This window comes from Miscanthus floridulus, chromosome 17 (assembly GCF_019320115.1).
Source record: "Miscanthus floridulus cultivar M001 chromosome 17, ASM1932011v1, whole genome shotgun sequence".
NCBI lineage: Eukaryota > Viridiplantae > Streptophyta > Magnoliopsida > Poales > Poaceae > Miscanthus > Miscanthus floridulus.
Window position 1 is genome coordinate 31,361,424 of NC_089596.1, and position 7,619 is coordinate 31,369,042.

The following is a 7,619-nucleotide window of genomic DNA, read 5'->3' on the forward strand; positions in this document are numbered from 1 at the left end:
TATAACACTCGTGGGACGTGATTGATTTTATAGTAACGAATGCAACGTGCCCTAGATATAAGTAACATCATTAGCTAGATAAATATAACCGGTGTAAAGTATTGAGCCGATAAGTTTAACGAGAAAGGATATAACATGTGAATAAAATCGACTGTCTAGTACAAATGGATCTACAAACGCTCTGAATCTAATATGCTACCATCAATGGTGAGGTTCGACCGGATTGATGTTGCTATGATGATAACAACAAACTAAAGCCAAAGAATCCATAAAACCATCTATACATTGATAGGTTTCTGAAAGACATGCTATATGTGTGAAATCACAGGCGAATCGGCTAAAATAGCCGATTCAGGTAGAAAAATGATCATAGCATGAGAACAATCGACTATTTAATATGAACAGATTTATAAACTCATCGAATCTAATCAATTATCTTTAATAGTGGGGTTTGACCAGATCGATGGCAGCCATAATAAATATAATAGATTAAACCTTTTAAAGCAAACAGATCTATTCACATTTAACAGAATCATGAAGACACACTTTAAGCGTTAAAGTATAGGTGATCGGCTATTTAGCCGATGTAGGCATATCAAACAGTCAGGATCATGCCTAGTCGAAAGCAAATCTACCAACCAGCATACTCCGATCTAAAGTACTAATAGTGGGGATCGATTGGATCGTTACATCCATAATAGAGAGCTATATATCAGATTCAACTAGCCGGTAAACCTTCTCAAGATCAAGAATGCCTTAACCGCATACTACACACAATCAAGATCGAAGTAGAACAGTCGATAAAACATAATCCATTATTTAAAGTAAGAATCATCGCAATGTGACAGAATAAACGATGAACTAAAAGGGTGTGAGGCCGATCTAGATCGATCTCGATCGGGTAGGTTGATATTGCTAAAACTAATGATAATAAGAACATCAGCAAGATTGGTAACTTGATGAATCTACCTGAAGGATGCCACCCTTAAGTAGAGCCGATAACTTGACCTTAGTCTAATTCGAGTAGTGGAGGTCGAACTTAACCGATGCAGCCATACTTGAACTAGATAAGAATCAATAACTAGCTTATACTAGAGCTCATAAGAGGTCGGCCGGACCGATGCAGCCTTACAAACAGAGGTATAAGCCATGACAGAACTTATAGACAAGCCAGAGGTCAACCAGACCAATGCAGCCCTGCTTGTTGAAGAAGTCGCCAAGATCTACACTACTCCTACTCCTAAGGGTGGGCATGAAGCCGAAAAAATAATTTGGTATTGATTGATTGGATCTCTTTTTACAATAGCTGAGGTCCAATATTTATACCCGAAACCTAAACAAGAATCCTATTCAAACATGACTCATTACGATATTTGGAATAAAAGAAAACATCCCTAACTTAAGATAACTTGGACCCTAATCTTTTTCTTTTTGTAGAGTCCGGCATATTTTTCCCGACGCCAACTATAGCCCATTGATGTTATCTGATGATGTCATCCGAAAAGAGCCGATTCTAGTTCTGTATCTGAATCAGCTGATACCGATCCTTATGCAATCGATTCCTTAATGACACAATCTTGGAAGCTTTGAGTTCCCACGTTCTTCTTCCCAAATTTTAGTGTAAACACCTAGGTACTTACCTTGGTAAGTCAACCATTGTTGTTGATTCCACCCTTGTCTCTATTGTTGTGGAGTAGAGTTGTTGATGATGATGTTTGCATCCTCCTGATATTCAGGGAATTCAACCCCCAAATATTCTCCACATACATTCTGAGCATTGAATGCATCTTGAATTGCCTGAGGATCTTTCTTGTAATTGGCTTGCTGTTCAAGCTAATTCAATAGTACGTCCATCTTGGTTGATAGTGCACACACCTCTTCTGGTACTTCTACACTCTTATTGCATAATTGAATGTTGCATGATGACCAGCCTTGATCAGAGGCTATCTTTTCCATAAGAGTTTCAGCTTTTCCAAGGGTGAGTGACATAAATGATCCTCCAGCAGTGGCATCGAGTTGTTCATAAGCTTTTTGAGTTAATCCATGGTATAAACTTTACATGAGCAACCAATCTTCCATCCCATATTCCCATGATGAGGACAATTTGAAATGTATTCCTAAAAATGTTCCCATGCTTCTAGAATAGTTTCTCCTTTCTGGTGTTGGAAGTTTGAAATATTTCCTCTTAAGACATTGGTCTTGCCCACAGGGAAGAACTTTTCTAGAAAGGCCTTTGAACATCTTGCCCAAGTGTTGATATGATCTTTGTTGATGTAGAACCACTGCTTCGCTCTTCCCACTAGTGAGAATGGAAACAGGCAAGTAGTATGATGTCTTGAGCAACATCCTTGACGACGACTGTGCTGCTAATCCCCAAAAAATTATTAAGGTGAGCACTAGCATCTTCATGTGCCTTTCCGCTGAATGGAGTAGCTTGCACCATGTTGATAAGGCTTGGCTTGAGCTCAAACTCGAGATTGTTGGTTTTGAGTGTTGGTCCAGTGCGGATGTTCTCAGTGCTTGGAGCAGAGAATTCACGCAGAGTCTTCTCAGCCATGACTTTAGAAACTGGTGTGTTGAGCTTCCTCTTGATTCGGTTGATTCTGATTGGAAATTATTAGTGAATCACAACCAAGTCTGCAATACTCTGTATAAGATATGAACAAAGACAAACAAGGGTAAGCCTGCTAAAGCAGAGGTTATGATTTTATCAATAAGTATTTATTTGGTCAATTCTCTTTAGCCATGTGCCCCTCCCCGGCAATGGCGCAAAAATGCTTGTTGGCATTTCTTAGCATAACTTGTTACTAGGTTGTCATCCCTAGCATAATGCCAGAAATGCGTGGTTGGTAATTATTAATGACACTTGTAAACTTTAGAGAAAAATATATATATTAAAGTATCCACAAGCGCACATATAATATACCATTGTAGCATTTCACCCGGGAGTATACCAGGTATCGTTATTTATATTTATACCACAGGGAGGAGCTTATGGAGTGGTGTTGGCATAGAGATACTGACAAATTATATACTTATAATAATAATCACTCTCATGGTATGACAGGGGTAAGTCAAAGGGTAAATAAATAATAAGTGTAAGGTAATAGTGGTATTCCAGAGATAGAATTAGAGACTCATAAAATATAGTACAACTAAGCAGGAGATTCGTTAAGAGCAAAAGATTCCTAAGTCATTACTTATCTACTAAGTTTTTTGTACACCCTAATATATACACTCTCATCTATAGTATAACTAGCTCTGGATCTATGCATAAGGAACATTACTAAGGAAGATTAAGAATAGAGCTTGTCTACCTTTGCAATCACGTTCTATGTGCTCTACAAACGGGGAGTGGACTACAAAGGACTCAACAGGAGTGTCACATCCGCGATCTACCACATGACCCAGAGTGCAGAGGGCATCCATAGGCAAACAATATCTAAGAACCATGCTTACATAGTGTTGACCACTTAACTCACGCGCATAATGAGCTAAGCGCTTTGTGAACATGTGCATAAACTCATCATTAATCATAACTATATGAAGCATGCAACTAGAGCAAACTAAGAACATAATAAATAGCAACATAATAATATTAAAGTAGCACAAAGTCATAAATATAGAGATACAATGGCTATACTAGTCTCTAGACAGCAGATCTAGAATCCTGAGCAATAGCCCACACTCTTCTTGAACCTTGCTAGCTAATCTATACTAGAAACTTGAAGAACTAGAGCTCTAATCTCTAATCTCTAGAAACCCTAGTTTTCTGTCTAGCCCTAACTTATGATCTAATGACTTGATTCTTTCTAGAGGGAGGGGGCTGGATTATATAGCCCTGAGGATACAACGTGAGCCCTTAAATCAAACCAACTTAAGCAATGGCTTAGATGCATCCTAAAACACGGTGGGAAACCGACATAGCGATGAGGCTGGCAGGTGGGCCCCTGATGGGTCGGGCGGCCTACAGGTGGGGCCGAGTGGCCCCACTTGGCAGCCTCTCGGCCTCCGCTTTGGTGACATCGCTTGTGAGTCCCCTACAACCTTCTGGAGTTGGTTTCACGATGGAATTCTAGTTTTTTTCTTTGACATTTAAGTCCCCCTTGTTGGTTTCTGATTAAACCCTGCTGAAAACACAGATTCACCAAAACTCGTGGAAATTATCAGTTTAAACCCCTAAGTCTATGTTGGTGATCATTTTCATGCATTATCTCAGGTTATATTGATGTTTATAATGGTCAGTAACTACCGTCAAATCAGCCCCACGAGTACCCCATAATGTGTAGAAAATCATAAAGATACACAGTTTCTAATGATCTCCTATCTGATCTCTCAATTGTCACACAAGCATTCCTGCCCCATTTAGATTTCTTATAGATCCATGCTATAGTTTTAGATGAGTAGATGTCCACACCCCTGCACCAATCAAACTGCTCCTCTTCTATATATTCAATCACATGAAAGTGCAAGAAGGCTTTCGGATCAAACCCAATCGAGCCTCACCAACAGAATGGATGCTAGGCCACAGTTCCTTGAACTCCTTGGTTGTCGGATTGCAAATGACATAGTAGTATGATCCATCAACCCCTCGACACCAACATAAGATGAGGCTGTTGTAGATATCTAAGATAGCTACATTGGCCAAGGTGAAGGGCAAGAAGGACAAGGAGGGGTGTTCACCAGTGACTCTGGTGTAGCATCGATAGCCTTGGTCGGTGTCGTAGAAGAAGCATACCATAGTTTGGGGTAGCTTCTTATGGTTGTTGGGGTCCAAGATGAGGTTTTCAGGAGCGACAGACACATTTGTAGCAGAACAAGGAGCGGGCGGGGAGGCAGCGGAGGATCTCGAAAATGACATCCTCTGTGAGGCTGGCCAGTGCATTCCTCTTGTTGGGGGCCTCCTCTATTTCATCTGTGTGCAGTAGAATGAGACATTGCTCGGTAATGAGATCACTAAAAAAGAAAATGATCCAACAAAGATCCAACAGTGAAGTCCACAACTCATATCAAAATGCAACTTTAATAACCATTAACAATTTTCATAGTACGACCTCAAATAAATTTAGAGTAGCACAACATAGATATATATATAACTCAAACTAGAGTAGCAGTTAATGGAGCTATAACCATTACAATTCCAGCTAAATCAAGTATATCTATCACAACGAGGGCTCAGAGATTAGGAGGCAGACAAAGATTAAGAGGACGACAATTATAATAGTTTTGAAGGCAAAAGCAATGGCCCTATTTATTTGCCTAGACAGATAGGTATAATCAAGCAAGCACTTGACAATTAATAGGCCTAGTTGCACATAGGCATTTCCAGTAACAAAACTGAACAAATGTAGAAAACTAAGACATCAGTAGAAAACCAACCAGTGCCACCTCCTAGTTCTTTTCATCATCATATCATTGGCCTAACTAGATCTCCAACGCTAGAATGTTTCTTGTATACCACATATTCAAGCAAGGACCAAAACAGTGAAGCGAATAGGAAAAGACGAGAAAGGAGACCTGCGGATCGGATCCGTCGCCTCTGCCGCGGCACACAACGGACACGGACGCCAATGCTGCCGTGCTCCATCGGCAACCCCACCGCCTAGCCTCCAAAAGAACGCCGGAGCCACCACAGCACATCGGAGATCCACCGCCGCCGCCGTCGTCGCTAGTCTAACGGGCACAGATTTGTTTCCACTTGAAGGGGAAATATCCAATATAGGTCAATTTATAGGGCATCCACACAGAGAATATAATACTATAATGACTCCAAAGATACGTTAATACGACTAGGCATCTAGCGCAATGGTAAAGACCGTGCATTCCTTCCTCTAGGTCCTAGGTTCAACTCCTAGGCATTGAGTTTTTTTTAATTTATGAGACCCCGGTGGCACAAAAGGTACAAGTGACACGCAAGCCATCGGGTCCCATAGGTCGGATGGAGATGAAGAAAGGTCCCATAGGTACACGTAACATGCGAGCCGTCGGGTCCCACAGGACGGATGGTCCCATAGGTACACGTGACACACAAATCGTCGGGTCCCATAGGTTAGATGGAGATGGAGAACAGTCCCATAGTTACATGTGACACATAAGCCATCGGGTCCCACAGATCAGATGCTGAGGGTCTCGCAGGTACACGTCGGACGGAGAAAGGACCGAGCAGAGACTTTATGATGAATTGTAAGCGTCACGGATGAGTAACTACAGGTCCCACAGGTATACATTGGATAGAGAAGGGTCCCATAGGTACACGTCGCATGAAGAAATGATCGAGCGGAGACTTTTATGACGAATTGCAAGCGTCATGGATGAGTAACTGCAGGTCCCACAGGTACACGTCGGATGGAGAAAGTACCATGTGAAGATCTATGACGAAGCCATTCGTTACTGATCGAATATTGTTCGTCACATATGTGTAATTAGTTCAACGACGAAGCCCTGTTCGTCGCAGTTTTAAAGAAGATCGTCACAGATGAGTCACGCGGATGATCTGTGATGAAACCCTACGCTCTTCTATGACGTTTTTTTGTGACGATGTCTGATTTCGTCATAGAAAGGGACAGTTGCAGGATTGTCACCACTGATCTATGATGAACCAAAAATATTCGTCATAAAAACGCTCTTCTACGATAATTTCGGATTCGTCATTAAATTTTCGTCATAGAAGTGGATATTTCTAGTAGTGAGCTCCAGGGCTGTGGCCACGGACACGGAGCTCCGGCCAAGCCCTAGCGTGCCACGGTGGCGGGAGGAGGCAGCAGCGGGGGCGAGGCTCACCGGTGAGGAGGAAGAAGGGGAAGGGGGCGGCTGCGAGGTACACGACAGTCAGTCGTGCGTTAGGCAAACGCACGCATGGCCGTTTGCCGTGTCCTAAAGAAGACGCAAGGGCTGATTCTAGGGAAATCATGGTATGTTATGCAGACGGTGCAATACACATTCAAATCATATATAGACCTTTATTCCATTATATTGCCACAAGTGGCGTTACATAAAGCTAGTCACTGTGCAGCTGAATGAACAACGTAGCCTGCACAATTGGTTCCTATGGCCAAGGCGTTCCCACACACTCTTGTTACCCTAGCCCATTTCCATAGATCAATTTTTGCCTTGTCCTGGTCAGTAAAGTCGTGACAAACATTTACGACGTTTGCTCGTCGCACGTCCTGGCAGCAGAGACTACTATATTTCGGGTCCGGTGTACCGAGATTTTTGAAGATGTAAAACCTGCAGTTATGCATGATGTCGTCTTTCACGTCCAGCACCTGGTACGCGCTGGGGTTAGAAGAGAGTATCGCAAAGACGACGAGGATGATGCACATGTACACTCCTGTCGCTCTAGCACTACCCATCTTTCTTCTGTGTTTTGATCGATGTGCTGTGCAGATGACTCTTATGCACTCCATGACTTCATGGTTCTATTATTTATATATATATATATATATATAGCAGATGACTCTTATGCACTCCATGGTTCTATTCTCTATATCTATCTATCGATCTATCTATCTATCTATATATATATATATATATATATATACACACACACACACCACGACAGTGCGGTGCAGATCCTTTTAATGGAATCAGAATCTATTGTTTTTATTTATTATATTGTT

At 41.7% G+C, this 7,619-nt stretch overlaps 1 non-coding gene across 1 annotated transcript; it reads left to right on the forward strand.

Annotated features, from left to right (window-relative positions):
• Nucleotides 1–2,085: 2,085 nt before the first annotated feature.
• On the forward strand, nucleotides 2,086–2,193 carry LOC136519324 (small nucleolar RNA R71). Its single transcript, XR_010774874.1, has one exon. It is a non-coding gene; the product is annotated as a small nucleolar RNA R71 (small nucleolar RNA).
• The last annotated feature ends 5,426 nt before the right edge of the window (nucleotides 2,194–7,619 follow it).